A 22,015-nucleotide genomic window follows, 5' to 3' on the forward strand; every position below is an offset into this window, starting at 1 on the left:
TTTGTTAGAGTGGACAAGCTGTAAACTGAGAGTAGAGATTTGGGTTCTAGTTCTAAATCTAGAGGACTTTACATATAATTTTTTCCCCTCTGAAAAAGATTGTCCTCATCTGTAAACAAGAAAATTAGATTAATCCTCCAAGGATGGACTTCCAGACCTAAGAGCCTGTCATGTGCTCTCTCATGTCAATTTCTATTTCCTTTAGTCATTCTTCATCATGTATCAACTTGAAAAAAAAATCTATATTCCTACCCTTCAGAGAAAGCATCTATTAATATTTAGCTGTATACCATTCTATATTTTCCTATGTACAAATACTCATACTCATATAGAGATATTTATATAAACTATTTTGAAACCTAAATAAGTTTTATGATAAGTAGTCCTTGTCATAAATATTATTTACTAGGCAATTTGTGGCTATATATTATGTTTGAGCAGCTATATCATAAATTGTTTTACTAGAATTTTATTATTAGGCAATTACATGGCTTCTAATTTTTCAATTTGATTAATAATGCTATAACAAACATCCTTTTGTGTCTATATGTGTCTGTGTCTGTGTGTGTGTGTACATAGACCTCTATCTCTCTCTATATATGTGTGTATGTATATATAGTGATTTCTTACAGGCAAAAATTTAGGAACAGAATTACGAAGTCAAAGGGAAGGCTTCCTAGTGAATGAAATCTTTCTGTAATGAAATAATTTGAATGCTCACTCATTACATCTAAAATGGCAGAATTTTCTCCCTAAGTCATCATCAGTTTTTCTTCCCAACTTATGTATGAGAAAATAGGTGTATACATCTCTGTTTTAATGCAATTTGTATACCAAAGAATGATCAGATATTTGAGGAATATGCAGAACAGCATACAGGTTAAATGAGCAGTTATAGAAGAAAGGTTCTTGAAGTTAGGCGCGTATAGCCCTGATACATAACGATAGAATAAATTTAGAGTAAGCCTAAATTTAAATAAAAAAGAAAACCAATTAAAATCAGCAATTAAGGCACTATCCATTAGCCTTAGAGAATATTTACTAGGTCTCTACAAAGAAAGAAAATAACCAAAGAAACATTCATTTTGTATAACACTTGGAATTAGATATAATTCTCAATTATCTTGTCTTATGAACTGAATTGTGCACTCCACAAATCATATGTTGAAGCCCTAACCCCCCAATCTGACTATATTTGGAGATAAGGGAGGTAATTAATGTTAAATGATGTCATAAGGGTGGGCCCTATCCTGATAAGGCGGTAGTCTTATAAGAGGAGGAAGAGATACCAGAGATGTCTTTATCTCTCCATGCATGCACAGAGGAAAGGCTATGTGAGAACACAGAAAGAAGGTAAGCATCTGAAAGCCAGGAAGAGAGGCTTCATCAGAAATCAAATCTTGATCTAGGACTCCTAGCCCCCAAAACTATGAGAAAATACATTTGTTGTTTAAGCCACCCAGTCTGTTTTATGTTATTATGGTAGCCTGAGCTGACTAATATACCATGTAAAGTCTGTCTGTAAGCTCATCTATAATAAAACCTAAAGCTCACAAAAAATCCCTCTTTGTTCTACCTAAATTAAAACTGTAAACGGGATATAAGGTTATTAAATAAATGCAAGCAAACTTGAAATACTGTGTAGCCACTGTTCTTGTTCACAGGAAGAGATGGCTTCCTGTGGTTGGATATCGCTACATTGTTAAACACATCTTGGTAGGGGATTTTATCATTTAGACTCTGTGGTGGACACTGTATCTTCCAGTACCACTCAGATTCCTCTTCCATGAGGAATATGTTTTCCCAGCTGCTGATTTCGGGCAAAGTTATTAGAGCCATCAGCTATCAGCTCCTTCAGAGACTGCCTTGGCTGCAGAGAGCTGCCACCCCCAAGGTCAAACCCTTTCCTGGCATGGCCCACACTGAGTGAATAATCAGTTGAGGAGTATAAAGGCCTGTACATTACCCACGTTGGGACAATTCAGAGGGGCTAGTCTAGCTCCAGAATTCTCTGTGTAGGTGCAGAGGCTGTAGTTGGCCATATGGCTGCTTGCCTTCTCCCTGTGCCAGATAACACTTCCTACCCATCCCTTCCACAGGTGTTGCTCCCAAGGGCATATCTAAATAAACACCCTGCATGCTAAATTCCATTTCAGACTTTGCTTCCTTGGGAACCCAAACTGAGGTAGAGAGTGGGTAGAAAAGGTTACAATAATATTTGCAGGTGCTATAATTGCATCACTGCCTGATTGATTTTCCTCAAAACAGCCCCGAGAGGGAACCCAGGTCCTCTATGCCAAGCTATTTGGCTCACAAAATCACAGACCTAGCAATTGTAGCATAGGACCATATGAGGCTAATTTTTCCCACTCTAATTGTGTAAGGTATATAAGAATTTAATAATAAACACCTCTTAAAACAACTGTTTTATCATTAGCCTCATTATAGATCATTCTATTGAAAATGTAGACTAGGATCAAGACTAGATATACAGATAATCGAAGTATACTTAGAGATCCAATAATTTAAAATTCAAATTGCTGAGACTTTTTTCAAGAAGCTGTACTATTCAAAAAGTACATCATCCCGTTCACTTATACCTTCTGTTAGAATTCTTTTTTTTTTTTAAACATCTTTATTGGAGTATAATTGCTTTACAATGGTGTGTTAGTTTCTGCTTTATAACGAAGTGAATCAGCTATACATATACATATATCCCTATATCCCCTCCCTCTTGGGTCTCCCTTGCACCCTCCCTATCCCACCCCTCTAGGTGGTCACAAAGCACCCAGCTGATCTCCCTGTGCTATGTGGCTGCTTCCCAGTAGCTACCTATTTTATATTTGGTAGTATATGTTAGTCCATGCCACTCCCTCACTTCGTCTCAGCTTACCCTTCCCCCTCCCCGTGTCCTCAAGTCCATTCTCTACATCTGCATCTTTATTCCTGTCCTGCCCCTACGTTCTTCAGAACCATTTTCTGTTAGAATTCTTGAAACCACTTTTCTTTATTTCTCATTGTTCTCCTCTTCTCTCCCCTCCCAGTATCAGCCCCTCCACCCACCCCTTAAGGCAAAATACAAGTTCTTCCCATCTTAGCCATGTCTTCAAATTCCTGTTCTGACACTTTCTTGCTATGTGGCCTTGATAAGGTTTCTTAATTTCTCTGAGCCTTAGTTTTCTTTTCTGTAAGGCGAGGCAGGTGGAAAATACTTAACTACCATAGTTGTGGTGTACATTGAGTTAATGTATGAAAAATGCAAACCGTGGTACCTAGCACATACCAAGTAGTAAGCAATTTTTTTCCCTCTGTTTCTTCCTGTGAGAAATACTGTGAAAGGCTGTATGAATTAAAAGACCCTAAGACCCACTGCAAGTAAATTGTGGATGCATTGAAGTAGGGAGCTATCTTTTCCTATTTTGTAATTAAACTCCTATTTATTGGACACTTAAGTGCTAGGTATACAATTGTAGACAAGATAAAGTCTCTTGATTCAAGGAGCTTACCAAATAGTGAGGGAGTTATAGATAAGAAAATAAAAATGGGGGAGAAAGTGGAGTGTTGACTGCATATATAGAAAGAATGAGATGGGACCGTCTTTCTTTTTTCATAGCTGTGTTTCTTAAAAACAACATTCAGAGGAAGAGCTAGGTTGCTGCCTTTGGATTAACATGAAGGCAGTGTTGACTGTAGACATGAGGGACTTGCTTCCAGAACAGGGATGCTATTTCCAGCACAAATACAAAGGCTCAGCAAAGAATTGCAAAATATCTCTAACTAACCACCAAGCACATTCCCTAAGACACCTGGCCTTTCCAAGCCTGACACCTGTCTTTGTAGTGCTGCTAATAATGGATAAACAATTAAAAGAAAACATGGATCTAAGTGGTGACTTTGATGAAATAGAGATTATTGTAAATTGAGGGGGAAAAGACATATCTTTATGAACTATTACCCCAAATATAAGCAAAACTGTGTGTGACAAATGCAAATGTAGCCCATTCCTTTTACTCACCCCATCCCCATACATAGGACTTCACATTCTCAAGTGAGTATCACTGATTCAACACAGTTTTCTGGAAACGTTTTGTCTTTGAAATGGACAAAAATGTCATTTTCTTTCATGATTCTCTTTTGGTGCTATGGAAAGCAATGTAATTATACAGCATGTTATACAGTATAATTTCAATAAGGAAGAGATTAGTCCTGGTTTATGATAGAATAACATTCTCTGGGATTCAATATAGCATGAAGGTAATAAAAACAAGGTCTTTTTAAATTCATCACCAGGAATAAAAGAGAAAAGTTACTAAACCAAAAAGGTGAAGGGAAGGTGGGTTGACGGCATTTTGTCAGAAGACTGAAAGCAGTACACATAGTCTAAGAAGATGAAATGGAATTGAATAAAGGAAGGAAAAGGGGAAGAAAGGGTGAAGTATTGAATATGTGCTTAGACCTTTATGTTTCTTCTGCTATTTACTCATTACAATATTTTATAGACAAAGAACTTGAAGCTCAGATAAATTGTTGACTGCCCAAGCTGACCTAGCTGGTAAAGTTATAGGTTTGAGCCCAAATCAGGCACAATCCAGACTCAGCTTATTCTTGTTATATGTCCCAGATTTCTGAACAATCTCTACTTGTTTATTCAGGAAATTGATAACAATCCTTCTAGTGATTATCCTGAAGCAAATCCGTCCTATGCTGCAGCTTTGGGCATTTGTGGCTTAAGTGTTTAAAATCTCTACCATGGGGTGAGAAGCATGACGGTTAAAGAAGGAAAGACATTTGATAAGCCTGGCTTGATGCTTTATTTCAAGTCAAAGGTGATCTTTCATAGACACAAAATCTTCCTATTTTCCCAGATTTTAATGTAAGAGGACTTCTATATAATGTTCTCTTAGGTCAAAAAGTAGAGTACAGTATTCTTCCCTCAGTTTCCTAAACATAAGACCATCCTTCCCATTCCCAGGTTTTGTTTGTGCTATTTCCTATGCCTGAAATATGTCTTCCTTCCGAGTACTCTCTTCTGCCAACACACGCATTCCTGTGGATCCCAGCTTTCCTTTTAGATCACCATTCTTTCAACACATCAGAAGGAAAGACAAGATAAGATCTGTTCTCTCCGTTGTAGGAAATTCAAAGTACTATACAGCTCTTTTATTTTTTTAATCACATTGAACACCGTTGTAATTTGCATTTATTTATGTAGAGTTTTATTTATGCCTGCTTCTCACAAACTCCACAAGAACAGAGGCTATATATTTGTGTTATTTTGATCCTTACCATTACATCCCCAAGATGTAGCTTTACTAAAAGCTTAAGTGAATGAATAGTAGTTTCAATGTTTTTCTTCCTTTCCTAGAAAACACACTACCATGGGAAAGCTATGTTCCTTCTCTTTCTCTTAGTAACTGAATAACATTGTTATATATTGAAAAGACCATGAGATTCTGCATATTCTTGGGTCTGAATCCTAGCTTTGAGACTCAAAGTATGGCATTGTATAATTTATTTACTTCTTGAAGACTCTGATCACTCCTCTATTAAAGTGGATATAAGTTCATATCTTATAGGATTGTTCCAAATCTTAATGACATATTGATACATCATATGCAATTAGCAGTTGTGAGTTTCCTAATTCTATACCTGTGTTTTTCTTCTTACAAATAAGGTTGATGGTTATGCAAGCTTTTGAGTTGTTGGTGCAGGTACTGCCACCAGAGCATGAACTGGCTTCTGGATGTGCAATTTGACATAGGTTCATTAAGATAAAACATTTTACCTCCTCCTGGAAGTCATCCTTAGCTAAAATGTATTGCTAGTTTAATCATGGTCCATAGTCTCTTTTCTTCCTACCACATGGTATTTTTTAAATTCTATTTTTCATTTTATCCTTATTGTTTTGAATATGTGTATTTTCCTTCTTTTGTTCAATTAACCAGGAACCCCACTAGATTTTATGGGGTGATACAAAAGTGAGATTGCAAAAACTCTACCATTTATCTTGCAGTCTGTTGGCATAGGCAAAGGTTAAAATAACACAGTAACATGGCAATATTAATAAGCAATTCTAGAAATCTTTCTTTTGTATGGTATGGTTACTATGTATCATACACCATGTAAACATCAATGATGATAGCTTCTAGGAAAGAAAAATGTAAGTGCAAAGCCATGTTAATATGAAAGGAGATGGTGGATGTTGGAATGACTGCCAGGTCTAAGGGGTGGTAGATATATGGAAGAGATGAGAAAGTTGAAACTGATTAGATGGAAAACTGAGCTAGGTCATAGAGGCTTTGCCAGTCACTCCATAAAGTTTGTTTATTTGTTTCCTAAAAGCAATATGGTGTTAAAAGGCTTTTAGCAGGAAAACAACATGATGTCATGACTGTTTAAGAAAGGCAAATCTTGTCTCACTTAAAAATATTGTCTTTCTCTCAAAATCACGTCTTCCATTAAGGCAGGGGCTGCATTTTCTCCTTTTGTGCATTTCCCTAAGCATTTAAAAATTAATAGGTGCAGAATAATCCTCAACACATCATACATAAGTTGTATAGTATGCAAACTAACATTTGAATTCTCAAGAAGACTTACAAGCTGTTACAAATAAGGGAACAAGATATTCATTAATTTAAGTGTATATAAGTAGGGCTCTACAGGCTTGGAGAGCTTTTATATAGACTGTGTGATGTGTTCTCATGATCTTCCTCTAGATGGGATGGGAAAGGAGAGAGCCAAATATTAAATACATGCTTTGAAATCTTGATAGGGCTCACAGACATGGCTGATCTTGTAAGTACCTTTAAAATTTGGGCTATATGGAAACCAGAGGCCTCCAGGGAATCCTTGAGTCTTATTCTGTCCAGTCATATTTTTATACTTTCATATCCACAAGATCTTGTCAATAAGATGAATGCTGATGTACCAGCATCCTGAGCTAAAGGCAGAGCTCAAACATCCAAATAATTGATGCATTTTTTATCAGACTAGACAATAGCCATAAAATAAAATCAAACAAGAGTCTGATAACAGTTTTTTGGTTTCTTTTTTACTATTTCTGTTACACAATCATTCAATGATTTTACCATTCTGTTTTAAAGAAACTGAAGAAATGAAAGGGGGTTTGGAGACAAGATGCTCCTGTCATGAAATGAACATCTTAAAATTAGAAAAGGACACTGTGAAAACTTGTCATAGTGTGAAGAAAAAGGTTTTAGAGCAAGGAGAGTAAAATTCTCCTCCCACACTCTCCTTCCTATCTCTCTCTCCCTCCTTCTCTCTCCCTTTCCTCTCCTTTCTCTGTATCTTACTCTTTCTTATACTGTCTCACTTCATTACATCATATACCCATAAGTTGATGTGGGGACCCTTCATATTCCTATTACAAGCAATTCTTAAGCACTTATTATGTGATAGTCATTGTGATCAAAACTAAGGATAAAAACGATAAATTAGACTGTGAGTTATGGAGAGAAACTGGGTGTAAATCTCCTTTGTACCCCAAAAAACTGGCAATGCTTAATTAAGTTTCATAAAATAAAAACAGTGAGTACTAAAAACAGTAGTAAGAATAAAATTAATAATTGAGTGTTTGCTGTATGCCATGGTTTTAAAACGTGGTCCCTAAACCAACAGCATCAGCATCAGCTAAGCTAAGCTACAATGAGGTTATCACCTCACACGGGTCAGAATGGCCATCATCAAAAAGTCTACAAACAATAAATGCTGGAGAAGAGATGGAGAAAAAAGAACTCTCCTACACTGTTAGTGAGAATGTAAATCGGTACAGCCATTAGGGAGACCAGTATGGAGGTTCCTTAGAAAAATAAAAAAAGAGTTACCATATGATCCTGTTATCCCACTCCACTGCATATATCTGGAGGAAACTCTAATTCGAAAAGATACATGCACTACAGTGTTCACTGCAGCACTATTTACAATAGCCAAGACATGGAAGCAACCTAAATGTCCATCGAGAGATGAATGGATAAAGAAGATGTCATATATATATATATATATATATATATATATATATATATCACATTATATATATATATATAATGGAATGTTACTCACCCATAAAAAAGAATGAAATAACACCATTTGCAGCAACATGGATGGACCCAGAGATTATCATACTAAGTGAAGTAAACCAGACAGAGAAAGATAAATATCCTATGATATTGTTTATATGTGAAAAAAAGATACAAATGAACTAATGTACAAAACAGAAACAGACTCACATACTTAGAGAATGAATTTATGGTTACCAGGGGGTAAGGGGGTGGGGAGGAATAGATAAGGGCTTTGGGAATGACATGTACACACTGCTATGTTTAAACTAGATAACCAACAAAGACCTACTGTACAGCACAGGGAACCCTACTCAGTACTCTGTGATAACCCAAATGGGAAAAGAATTTGAAAAAGAAAAGATACATGTATATGTATAACTGAATCACTTTGCTGTACACCTGAAACTAACATGACATTGTTAATCAACTATGCTCCAATACAAAATAAAAAATTAAAAACAAACAAACAACAAACAAAAAAGAAATTAAGCACTCAGGTTTCCCTCTAGACTGACTAAATCAGAAATTCTGGGGTGGGCCCTGGAATCTGTTTTGTAATAAGCCCCCAGGTGATAGAATTGGACACTAAAGTTTGAGAACTTTCAATAGTTTACATGAGTCATCTCATGTAATCCTCATAAGCCTTATGAGTCAGATACTATTCTAGCTTTGCATTATATATTATATATTGCTGCCTAACCAGTCATCCCAAAATGTGGTGACTTAAAACGAAAACAATCGGGGACTTCCCTGGTGGTGCAGTGGTTAAGAATCCACCTGCCAATGCAGGGGACACGGGTTCGTTCGCTGGTCTGGGAAGATCCCACGTCACAGAGCAACTAAGGTCATGCGCCACAGCTACCAAGCCTGAGCTATAGAGCCCATGAGCCACAACTGCTGAGCCCACGTGCCACAACTACTGAAACCCATGAGCCTAGAGCCTGTGCTCCACAAGAGAAGCCAACGCAATGAGAAGTCCACACACCGCAACGAAGAGTAGGCCCTGCTCACCACAACTAGAGAAAGCCCGCACAGCAACAAAGCCCCAACACAGCCAAAAATAAATAAATAAAAATAATAAAGTTCCCTTTAAAAAAAAAAAAAGCTCATGTATTAAAAAAAAAAAAAAAAAGAATCCACCTGCTAATGCAGGGGACATGGGTTCGATCCCTGGTACAGGAAGATCCCACATGCCATGGAGCATCTAAGCCCATGTGCCACAATTACTGAGCCTGTGCTATAGACCCCATGAGCCACAACTACTGAGCCTGCGTGCCTAGAGCCTGTGCTCCTCAACAAGAAGCCACTGCAATGAGAAGCCTGTGCACCACAACGAAGAGTAGCCCCTGCTCGCCACAACTAGAGGAAGCCCGCACACAGCAACAAAGACCCAACACAGCCAAAAAATAAATAAATAAATGTTCCTTTAAATAAATAAATAAAAACAACAGCAATCATTGTGTCATTCTCTCATGATTCTGAGGTTAAGTAACCTCACAGTATGCTTTCACTCATTCAGGGTCTCTCATATGATTGCAGTCAGATGATGGGGTTAGAATGATCTGAGGGCTCATTTGCACATATGTCTGTGGCCTGTGCCATGGAGACTTAGTGGCTGGGGAGCTGGAATAGCTGCAACTCTTGAGCATCTCTTTCTAATTCTCTCTAACCTCTTCATCCTGGTAGCTTCTGGGTAGCCAGACTTCTTAGAGGACAGCTTCAAAAGCAAAAATCCAAGGGGAAAGAGTGAGAGAGAGAAAGGGAAGCAGGAGCTATATCACCTTTTATGACCGAGCCTGGCAAGTCATATGACATCATTTCTCCATGCCTACTAGCCAGGCGGTCACAAAGGCCTACACAGGTTGAAAGGGAGAAGCAGAGACTCCACTTCTTTTTTTTTTCTAGGAGTATACTCTTCTATCTCTAGGTGAGACTCCACTTCTTGATGAGGGAATTGAGTGTCAGACTGGAAATATTTTTCCACTAATCTTTATAGAATATAATCTCCTACAATCTCCATTTTTCATCTAAGAAAATAGAGATGGAGGAATGATAAATAACTTGCCTAAGATTTCTTAGTAAATGGTAGAACAGAGATTTAAGCTGAGAGGTAGCAGTCTTTATCAGAATGCAATACTGGTTTCCATACAGTTTACTCTCAACCAAGTGTATATGGAATATTTAACATTGATTATTTATTTCTGTCATCAAGAACCCAGGGCAATCTATACCATTACTTTTGCTGTTTTGCAGATGGGACAACTAGGGGTTAGAGACATTAAATAGCTTTTCCAAGTGTGCATGCCAGAATTTGAATACAGGTGGTATTTCTCCAAAACATGAAATCAAGCGTAGCACTATGTCGCTGTTTTCTTTTATCTATTATGATCACTCATATCATGAATACATATGTATTTTTGTCATGTATTTTAGTGTTTCTGTTTTCTTCTCTGCAATTTCTGCCTTTCTCAATTTATAAAATCATAATTGTTTCTTATTCCCATAATTTAAAATAAATTGCTCTACTTCCAGAAGTATACCTTTACCCTGAGTTAGGGATAGTGCCACTTTCTCTAGAAACTACACTGAAAGATTAATGTGATGGCTTAGTCTAGCAAGAAGGGCAGAAAGATGTCAAAGACAATAGGGAAAAGTTGAGGAAACTTGGCATATTTTTGCTGAAAATAAGAGATTAATGGAGGATAAAATTGATGCCTGAAAATATGTAAATATTAGTCATGGGGAAGAATCTAAACTTATGTGTAGCTCTCATGACAGGAAAGATATAAAACTAATGGTTATATATTTCAGGTAGGCAGATTTCGATATAGAACAAAGCCCTTTATAATGAGGACTGCATGGCAATGAAATGGATTCCTAAGAGGTATATCTGTACTTGTGGTTGAAAAAATGTCAAAGAGATCAGCTGCCCAGTTATTGAAAATATTGCAGAAGAGCTTCCAACACTGGATAAATTGTCAAAGGGGATGGCATGTAAGACTGCTTCTAGTCCTAAGATTTTAAGATCACTGAGCAATTTATTGAGGATGTCCCTTCCACTGAACAGCGCTAGAACACCCAGGCATTCTCTCAGGCTTAAGTGAGCATTAGACTCTTGAGACTACAAGGGGCCCCACTGGGAATCTACCAGGATGACAAGAGGAGAGGGGATGCAGCTTGCCCACAGGACATGTCAACTCTTCCTTTTGTGGCAGTCCATGTAGCAGGTCACACAGCCATCTGAAAGCTGTCTTCTTTCCAGGTGACAACTTCAGGTCCAAGGAGACAAGATTGGTGGGTATAGGGCTGCTCTGGCTTAGAAGCTTCATATTCCAGAAGAGTCAATATCTGTCTTAACACCCCACATGAATAGCTTCTAGGGTGACCACCACATATTCATACAATACACATTACACAACACTCAGAGAATCCCAAAGCATGGTGTATTTATGTATTTATAGTTTGTTTATAGTTTTTCCCAATCCAGATGTACTTTAACACTCAGGGTTATTTTATTTATTTATTTTTTGTGGTACACGGGCCTCTCACTGTTGTGGCCTCTCCCGTTGCGGAGCACAGGCTCCGGACGTGCAGGCTCAGCGGCCGTGGCTCACGGGCCCAGCCGCTCCACGGCATGTGGGATCTTCCCAGACCGGGGCACGAAGCCGTGTCCCCTGCATCGGCAGGCGGACTCTCAACCACTGCGCCACCAGGGAAGCCCCCAGGCTTCCCTGGTGGCAACATTAGCGATGTTGCCTAGAAACGTGTTGACTTTCTTACTCTTATCAGTTTTTTCAGGGTAGCTGAGCTAGAGAATTAACTCAAGGTGGTTCTCATGCAGCAGGGGTGGTATTTCGTTGACATTGTGCCTACAGTAGCATCAGAAATGTAATGTGATATCAACTCCATTCTGAAGCACTTGCCAGTGTCAGGCCCTTTGCTAAATAGCTTAAATGCAAGATTTCATTTCATCTTCAAAGCATCCCTATGTCCTAGCTACTATTTGTAGCCCCATTTTATAGACAACAAATTAAGTCTTGAGAGAATAAGGAATTTTTCAAGGTCATCCAGCTAGTGACAGGGTCTAAATCTGGATCTGGTTTTGCCTGTCTCCACAGTCTGAGCTCTTAACCACTTGTTTGCTCACCAACTGTGTATTGACCTTCAAGTCTGTGTCAAGAACTTTGCTAGGAGCTAGGGATAAAGAATTGAACAAGACACATATGGAACCTATATACTGCATGTAGCAACAACCTGTGCTAAATAATAACCATTACAGATTGAAAATGTCTAAGTACTAAATTATATTAAAGAAAAATGTCACTGATGCCAGGGATGTGAGCAGTAAACTATTAAGTTAACTAAGTAGCTTCCCAAATAAGATAACTTGGGGTGACCAAGACCACCCAACAAACTCTGCTTCTTCCCTAGATTTGATCAAATAAAAGAGGCAAATAAAGACCTGAGATTCCTGTAATTTTGGAAGACTTTATGAAAGTCTTTATTGCTACCTCAATAGAAAAAAACAAAGATACCATTGTCTACTTTATTATATTCTTTTGAGGAATGAAAGTTAATTTAATAGTAGTGGCTACTTCAAGATAAATGAGTTTTACCTATACTTAGATTGAATAGAAGAATAATACAGGATTAAATTCCATTTACGTTTATCATGACTTTGACTGGGTGTCGCATGGATGGACTTGAGTCCCCATTCTCAGTCTTGGCATGGGAAGAGAAAGACTTATGGATTTGAAAGTGGCTTCAGGGCAGCGTTTCCAGATAAAATGCAGAACACTCAGTTAAATTTGAATTTCTGATAAACAAATTTCTACTCTAAGTATATCTCAAATATTGCACAGAACATACTTTTACTAAAAATGATTTGTTTTTTGACTAAAGTTCAAATTTAGCTGGATGCCCTGTATTTTCATTTGCTAAATCTGGCAACTCTGCGTCAGGGGTCCATGTGCCTAGCATTGCCAACCTGATTTTGCAGAGCTGGGACATACTCCGCCCTCTGGGAATGCATTTATTTTTTCTTTAGCCAGTAAATGTTTACAGAAGCCTACTGTCTGAGATGCATGTGCATATTGCAGGTGAAAAATATTGTGAAAGTCAAGAAATACATCAATTAAAATGACCACAAAATGGCCAGTATTTATAAAGGTGTATTCTCAGTGTCTGCAAACACTGCTGAGCCCATAGGTGTATTCTTTCACTAGATCTTTATATCAACCCCAAGAAGTAGGTGTATTTAATATAAGAAGGAACTGAGATGTGAGACTTGGAGATGGTAAGTCACTTACACTACTGCACATGGATGATACATGGCAGAGCCAGGATGGAGGCCTTGGGCTGCTTAATGCCAGAGCCTGAGCTTTGACCCATATACTACACTAAAATGGCATTGGATAAATACAGTTGGCTGAGAAAGGCTCACTACGAAAGTGCTTTGAATTAGATTTTGTAGTGGAATTAGGAATGGACCAAGTCAAAAAAATGGATGATGGAAGTGAGGACAGTCTTCTTGAGAAAATACCATGTCTGAAGAGTAGGAGAAAGGCAGGAAATGGGTAGGAAACCAGACAATGTTAGGTTTGGCATTCACCTCTTCAAGAAATATTTCCTGATTACTCCATCTTGGTCAAATACTGGTAATTTCTATTTATGGAGAACCACAAGTTAGGATCACTTTATTTTAATGATAAGGATATGGTACAATCAAATACTTAAAATTAATGTTGTCCCCAATGTGAATATAATAGCAAATAAATATAATAATGAACACAACGATAATACACAAGTATTCACTATGGGCCAGAAATAGTTCAATGTACTTTACATGTATTAACACATACAGTCCCACAGCAACTCTATGAATTAGGTATAATTTTTGTCTCATTTTAAAGGAGAAGAAATTGAGGAATAGCAAGTTAAAATAACTTGCCCAAGAGTGACACTTCCAAAAGTAAATGTTTAAGTTGCACTCTCCCAAGTTCTAGCTATCCTTGTTTGTCAGCTGGTTCATGGAAGTCTGATTCTGGACTAGGAAGGCTGGGCTATCAAGGTGCAGTGTACAGTAATCCTAGCAGTCTGAAAGCTGAATGCACACAAGTAATTTTACATAATTAATTTAATTCAACATTTTTTTTAAAATTCAGTGCTGACATCCCCGTGAAAAGCCTTCTGGAATGCTTGCCTATGCAGATTTTCATAATCAGAAGGCAACAGGAGACAAGCAGTAGCACAGGCTACTGAAAATGAAGTTCTAGACATATTCAGATGATGGGGTAACTGGGGAGGCTGCTCAAGCAGGCAGGTCGTGAACAATAAATGAGATGTCAACAGGCAAATCCGAGGAGCTTAGTAAAATATTTCAGACACAGAATTGTGCTGACAGTCTTATATGGGTGTGTGTTCGAGGAAGCAATGTTGGAGTATGAGAAGTGATACAAGTAAAATGTAAGGGTCGAATGTGTGCTAGGTGGCTTCTACTTGCACTAAATTATTTGTTTTGCTATCAGAGCACACGAATGGACATTATTATACCCATTTGACAGCTAGAGACTGAGGCATAGAAAAGTTATATGTAGTGGCCAAGGACACATAATTAGTAAGTAGAAAACAGTATTTCTTACTAATGGTCACTTCTCTTATTGCGAAAACATATCTACTTTCCATCTATTCATTTATTTCCCCAAATATTTAATCAGTTTCTGTGGAAGCACTTTTATTTTGTAGTAAACAAAACAGTCACAGCTCCTGAAAACATGGGGCTGTCAGTCTCTCATTTATACTGTCCCTGTCATCTGATATTAATTGGTTGTTTCATTTTTTATTTTTGTAATTGTGAATACCTTGTGTCATTTAGCATAGATCACATCTGTTCTGGATTGAGGAAAGATGAAAGTATTGGCTGAGGTTTGAGCTAGGTAGGATCCAGGGCAGAAAGTTAAAAAAAAAAGAAAAACTCAAGTTGGTGTGGCTGTCAATCTGGTACGTTGTCCAAATGCTAAACTGAAAAGCAAATCAATAGTTGTCTACCGTGGGACTTCCAGAAACAAGTCATTGTCTGTGCTTAATTAAAATGCCAGACTGACATCTGACACATCAGAAGTCTATGACAGCTTCAGATGGTTACATTATAGGAGAAGTTGCAATGATGGGGAAACAGAGAAGGTGAAATGGTACCCAGAGCCCTGGCCTACATTTAGGGTCAAAATCAGCCCATTCTCTAATCACCTGGGCATTGTTGGTACAACAGTATACTTGTATTTGTGAATATGCAGAAGTTCATATTTTTCTCCTTCCAAAGTGCTGAAGGGAAGGGAGTACAACCCAGACTGCAAGGGTGGATTGTGACAGATCCTGGACTTTCTTCATCTATTAATTAAAGATGAAGACATTTTTACAATTTAAATCCAAGGAAGGAAGACCTGGGCCAAAATACCTTCAGGGAAAATTTTAATTTTTAAACTTCAGTGGATCACAAGTTTTCATGACCTACAAAGGCTTTCCACGATTTCATCACCTCTCCTTAAGCCCTGATCTCACCTTCCACAGCTGCCTGCCTGCCTGCCTTGCTCAGTTCTCCCATCCCTCTGGTTTGCTACTCAGGCCTTCAAAACGCTCTCCACCACAGGGCCTTTGGATCTTCTTTCCTTTCTGTCTCAAATTCCTTTCGCTAGATATCTGCCTCCTCAATGCTCAATGCCACTCTGACTGACGCTCTTATTTCTAAATCACAGTTAAGAAACCCAGCCCTTTTATTTACTCTATTTATTTTATCCATAGTAATTATGGCTTTCAGAAATATTTTATAATTTATGTATTCTATTTATTATTTATTGTCTGGATTTCTTAATAATACACAATCTCTATATGGGCAGGGGTTACTTTTCTCTTTTCACTAATGAGTCTCAAGTGTTTAGGAACACACCCTGCATGTCATAGCCTGTCAATAAGTGTTTGTTGAAAGAGTGACAGCATTTTCTCATATGTAATATTCCACAAGCGCACACCTACATTCACATCATCCTGCCCAGATTTTAGGTTAATTCTGATTCACAGCTTTGCTCAAAATGAAATATAAAGTGCTTATAATCTAGCATAAAAAACTGATCTCAAAGTGGAGGTCTGGTCTATCAGTGCCCTACAGGATGAGTTAGGTCTTAGTAAAGTACACATTCTTTAGTAGAGCTGTTTGTTTGTTTTTCTGGAAGGGGAGCCACAAATTGGAAATCTCTACCATGTTATCTAGTGTAAGAATTGTTTTTTGCTTATAAAATTAGAAATTAACAAGAAAATGCCCAGAAAAACAAGTCAATCAAATTTTACTTTTTCTTTCCAAACCCTTCACAATAATTCGGTACAAAATAAACTTTAAAAGAAAACCACAACTGAAATTACCAACTATTTCGAAATGAAAACCAATCAGTTCACTCCACATGCTTTTGGTAACAGTCAAATATAAACATATAGACTTAAATGAAATTATTAGAAAGCAAAATGAGTAAGTTTTACCTAAGTTCCAAACTCAAAAGTATAAGAAAAAGAAAATAGAAGTGGATTTGATTTATAAAGTAATTTTTTGAATGAGTGTTTCAAAATAAATGATGAAATAGAGAATCTTTGTTAAGTTAAATTATCAAAAGAAAAAGAACAAGGAAGGGAAGGAGAGAGAAAGTGTATAAGAGAGAATTCAAATAAATAAAATTGGGAATAAGAAAGGGGGCATAACTACAGATATAGAAAAAATTTAAATATTTTTGAAAGTTTAATGTATATAAAAATAGGTGTAAAAGGATTTTTATTGCATTATCCTGTGTAATACTGAGTGATTAGAGACAATCTTACTATCCAGCTAGGAAGAGAGTAGTTAAATAGCTTTTGGTATTTCACACTGAAATATTATACAAGAGTTAAAAAGGTTGAGATAGATATAAATATATACATTTATATACATATATACATTTATATTACCTTCCAGAATACATAACACACACACACACACACACACAAACACACACACATTATTAGATTAACTGAAAAAAGAAAATAGCAAAATAACATGATCGCCCATATTTGAAAACATTTAAAAAGAAAAATAAATCCCTAGTAAGCCAAATATATTTTTATTATATATATTTACATAAATTTAAAAAAATCTGGAAATATATAAGGAAAACTCTTAATTCTTATTTCTTCTAAGAGTGGAATGATTGGCAAGGCTACAAGTAGCCTTTCACTCTTGGCTCTATGCACTTTCTTGTTTGCATTTTTAATAATGAAGATATACTCAAATATTACTTGTATAATAAAAATTTATAAAGTACCCTTATCTATATAAGTAGTATGTAATTATTATAATTAGAACTCTGGTGCCAGTATATTTTTCAGGTAAACAAATGTAGATTCAGATAAACATATATTACTTCAAGATAATTCCTTTCTTTGTGAATTTCAGGTTACCTAATCACTGCTAAATCTACTGTCATTAGCTACTGCACTTTGCTGTTTAAACAAACGTGCAACCATTTTTAAAAAAATATACATACCTGTGTGTTAGGCTTCCTCCTAGACATTAATATTACAGTAATTAACTATGATGATGATGACAATGTGATCATCATCATAAACCCATAGAGCTTTGCAGATAGCCATCACAAGTGCTTTTGAGTTCATTCTGTATGGAATAAAATAATTTTTTGGAATGGAGAAGTAATATGATTAGATTTAGACGTGAGCTGATCTGTTGTCAGATTGGAGGGAGGACTATGATGGAACAGTTTGGAGGCAGAAAGACCAGTTAGGACAGTGAATCTTCCTTGAGGACACCTCAGAAAAAGTGAGATGGAGGTAAAAGATTGATTACTAAGCCTCACCCCAGTAATTAGATTTTCTAAGAGAGATCAGGAATGATCTCTTTCTCTGTGTGTGTTTTGTGTATACACATGCACATGTAATAAGTATTTTTAAAATACCCACAAGACTCTGGTGATCAGCTAAGTGTGAGGATCTCTGAGCAAGGAAAATATGTACAATGATCCAAATAATCTTTGGAGAGCTCAAGAATAAAAAGAAAGGGGCAGAGTGAGAAATGTATAATGGAGAGAAATTACATTAGGAGAGTCTTTTTAGAAGGAGAACCTTTTTTTTTTTTTTTTTTTTTTGTGGTACGCGGCCCTCTCACTGTTGGGGCTTCTCCCGTCGCGGAGCACAGGCTCCAGACGCGCAGGCTCAGCAGCCATGGCTCACGGGCCCAGCCGCTCTGTGGCATGTGGGATCTTCCCGGACCGGGGCATGAACCCATGTCCCCTGCATCGGCAGGCGGACTCTCAGCCACTGCGCCACCAGGGAAGCCCTAGAGAACCTATTTTTAACTTTCTGAAAATCATACAGGTTTGGATGATACCTTTACCAATTCTTATTTCCTTGTTCACTTTTCTAGTCATCATTTCTGGAACGAGTATTTTCATTTTACTTCAGATTTATTTAGAATGTATCTCTCTCTCTCTCTGAAGAGGTCCAATTCTTTCTTTTCTTTATTTTACTTTATTTTATTGAAATACAGTTGATTTATAATGTTGTGTTAATTTCTGCTATACAGCAAAGTGATTCTGTTATACATATGTATACATTCTTTTTTTTTTTTTTTTTTTTTTTTTTTTTGCTGTGCGCGGGCCTCTCACTGTTGTGGCCTCTCCCGTTGTGGAGCACAGGCTCCGGACGCACAAGGCCAGCGGCCATGGCTCACGGGCCCAGCCGCTCCGCGGCATGTGGGATCCTCACGGACCGGGGCACGAACCTGTGTCCCCTGCATCGGCAGGCGGACTCTCAACCACTGCGCCACCAGGGAAGCCCTACATTCTTTTTATATTCTTATACATTATGGTTTATCACAAGATATTGGATATAATTCCCTGGTATAGAGTAGGACCTTGTTGTTTATCCATTCTAGATATAATTGTTTGCCTTTGCTAACCCTAAACTCCCAATCCATCCCTCCCCCTCCCCTCTCCACCTTGGCAATCACAAGTCTGTTCTCCATGTCTCTGAGTCTGTTTCTGTTTCATAGATAAGTTCATTTGTGTCATATTTTAGATCCACATATAAGTGATATCATATGGTATTTGTCTGTCTCTTTCTGACTTACTTCACTTAGTATGATAATCTCTAGGTCTATCCACGTTGCTGCAAAAGGCATCATTTCATTCTTTTTTCATGGCCAAGTAGTATTCCTCTCTGTACATGTACCACACTGAAGAGGTACAATTCTAATGAGAGGATGGAGAGACTGGTTGGGCTAAAGAAGAAAGTGGAATAATAGAGAAAGGATCTTTGGCAAAACAGAGCATCATATAAATGAACAAAATGTCCTGCTTGACTACTACTCCTAGTTGTTTGTTTATTGTCCTCTGTATATAATACTCCAATGACATATCACTGTCTAAAAGGTCTAATGGGATCTGGACCTGAAATTTGTCCAGCCTTCTCTTAATCTAGGCTTCCCCTTCCTTGCTCTGATACTGCCGTGCAGACGTTCTGGCCTGAGAGTCTTTGGCCTTGTTCCCTTGTCTGAAACCATCTCCCTGCTTCCATTCAAAGTTGCCACCTTCTCAGCCTCTAGATTTCAGTTTAGGTGTCACACCCTCAGAAATACTGTTCTTGACCTTTCTACATAAAAGAAGTTTCCCTAGTTTTGCTTTCATCTCTGCTCATTTCCTTCCTAGCTCTTATCACAGTGTGTGATGCATTTGTTGACTGATATATTTTCAGTCTTCAGCAGTAGGTTATGAGGCCATCGTGGCAGGGACTGTGCCTCCTTCTCCATTGGGTGTAGCCAGCCCCCATCAAAATGCCTGACAGACACTTAGTATTCAAATAATACTGTTAGAGAAGTGAAATTTGAAGAAAAGCAGAAACAGTAATCATAAGTTACAAGCAGCTAATTTTAAGAACCCAGAATTCAAAGACTATGTTCTCATATATGTTAGTATCAGAAGGCAAAATATACATATTCATGTATATGCTAGTCATGAAATTAAGCTGCTCAGGGATCCAATCTCTATCATTTGAGGTTATTCATTTCTATTTTGGCTGTACCTGAGTTTGCTGCAAGATAGTTTGTCAAGATTTTTCCTTTTTTTAAAAGCTAATGGCCTTGTCATCCCCAGGAGGGGCCTGAGGCTGCGTGTGGAGGTGTACGGAGGTTTCCACTGGCCGCTACCTGCTAAACTGAATATACTTAGCTACCTTGTCAAGTCCTAGAATTGTTTGATTTTCTGCCGGAAATGTTTGCCTTTGAAAACTCCAGTGGGGAGATAGCTTTTTCACCTCTGCTCAAGAGAATTAGTTTAACATTGTCTGAAGATGAGATTCATCCCCTGGAGGAGGTACCGAGCATCTAATGAGCTTAGGAACAAGTCAGAAAAACAGCAGGGAGTGGATTCCAACCCCCACCCTCACCTTGGTTCCATAAAAGTCTGTTTTAGTTGTTTGCATGAGTGAACTACCCATTTAAACTGAGTTTTGTCTGTGTGTTATATTGGATATGTATAACTCTGATATGGAAACACGTCTAGCTACATTATGCATTCTGAAAGGTGTATGATTTTGCTCCTTGGAGTGCATTCTATTTAAATATTCATAAATACATTATCCACCAGGCATGTAGTTTTATCTTTTTTATGTCTACTATGAGTCCTGCTTCTGGCAGTTTCAGCCAGAGCAACTTATACCCTCATAGTCATACACACGCACGCGCACACACACACACACACACACACACACACAAGCATACATATAGTCACTGAAACAGTGACTGCCCAACAGTTATTCTCAACAACTGCTTCCATTACCTCAGATTAAGCTTGATCATTAGCTAGTACCTCCTCTTTCTTTCACTAGGATTTCCTCCCAACTCATTCTCTTCTCTGAAATTAAGCATCTGACATTGGCTCCTTGGACATTGTTTTTGTATTTGTTCATGACGGCATTTGATCCTCAATTCTCCTTAATAGATCGCCACTTGTCTCACTCTTCTGTTTTACTACAGTCCTTGCTACCTATGGAAGAAGTCCCTTTTCTAGTTCCGCCCTCTTAGAACCCAGGCTGCAATAGTGGCTCTTTGACTGGTGGTTTAACTGTACAAGATCAAAGGAATAGGCGAGTTTGAAAACAAATTGTTTTAATCTTTAATCATGTAGATTTAGAAAGAATATGTATACTCCAAATGGAAATTGGGTAGGAAAACTTTTAACAGAAAAACTTTACCCCCAGAGCAACACTGGTTTGATAGTGCAAGAGAGTACAAATGAGCCAATGAGAGAAGATACTACACTTGATCTTAGCCAAAAGGCCGAGAAGCGATTGAGAGAAGATACTATATGTAGTACTCTCTAGATGAGCTTGTTTCTTTGTTGTTGTTGTTTTGTTTTTAATTTTATAGTTAAGTAGAGAATTAAAGCCTTCCAATTATAGAGGAACAAAAACATTTTTTTTTTTTCTTTGCCTTATTTTGTTTGTAAGGGCAGAGAATACATACATGTTACACATGTATGTGTACATGTGTAACACATACATCTCAAAAATTTTCTAAATATCTTAAAGCATGCCAATTCTCATAACTAGTAAGTGACAGTTAAGTACCCTGGCCCTCACCATCATTATGCATTTCCTGGGTTATTGCAGTGACCTCCTGACTTAAGTCCCTGCTTTTGCCCTTGACCTCCTTTAATTTTTTCATCTGACTGAAGGTAAAATCAAAGTTCTTATTACAATCTTTAAATTTCTCCATGCTTTCACCCCAATTCAAGCTCTTGATGCTCTCCTCTCTCACTTTCTCTTCCTTTCTTGTTCCTTAAACTTCTCAGGCAACACATACCTTAGATCCATTGCACTAGTTTCTAGTACTATTCCCAGAAATCTCATTC

At 37.6% G+C, this 22,015-nt stretch overlaps 1 non-coding gene across 1 annotated transcript; it reads right to left on the minus strand.

Annotated features, from left to right (window-relative positions):
- Window positions 1–21,263: 21,263 nt before the first annotated feature.
- On the minus strand, window positions 21,264–21,453 carry LOC136127695 (U2 spliceosomal RNA). Its single transcript, XR_010656153.1, has one exon. It is a non-coding gene; the product is annotated as a U2 spliceosomal RNA (small nuclear RNA).
- Between the last annotated feature and the right edge of the window lie 562 nt (window positions 21,454–22,015).

Source organism: Phocoena phocoena, chromosome 8, assembly GCF_963924675.1.
Source record: "Phocoena phocoena chromosome 8, mPhoPho1.1, whole genome shotgun sequence".
NCBI lineage: Eukaryota > Metazoa > Chordata > Mammalia > Artiodactyla > Phocoenidae > Phocoena > Phocoena phocoena.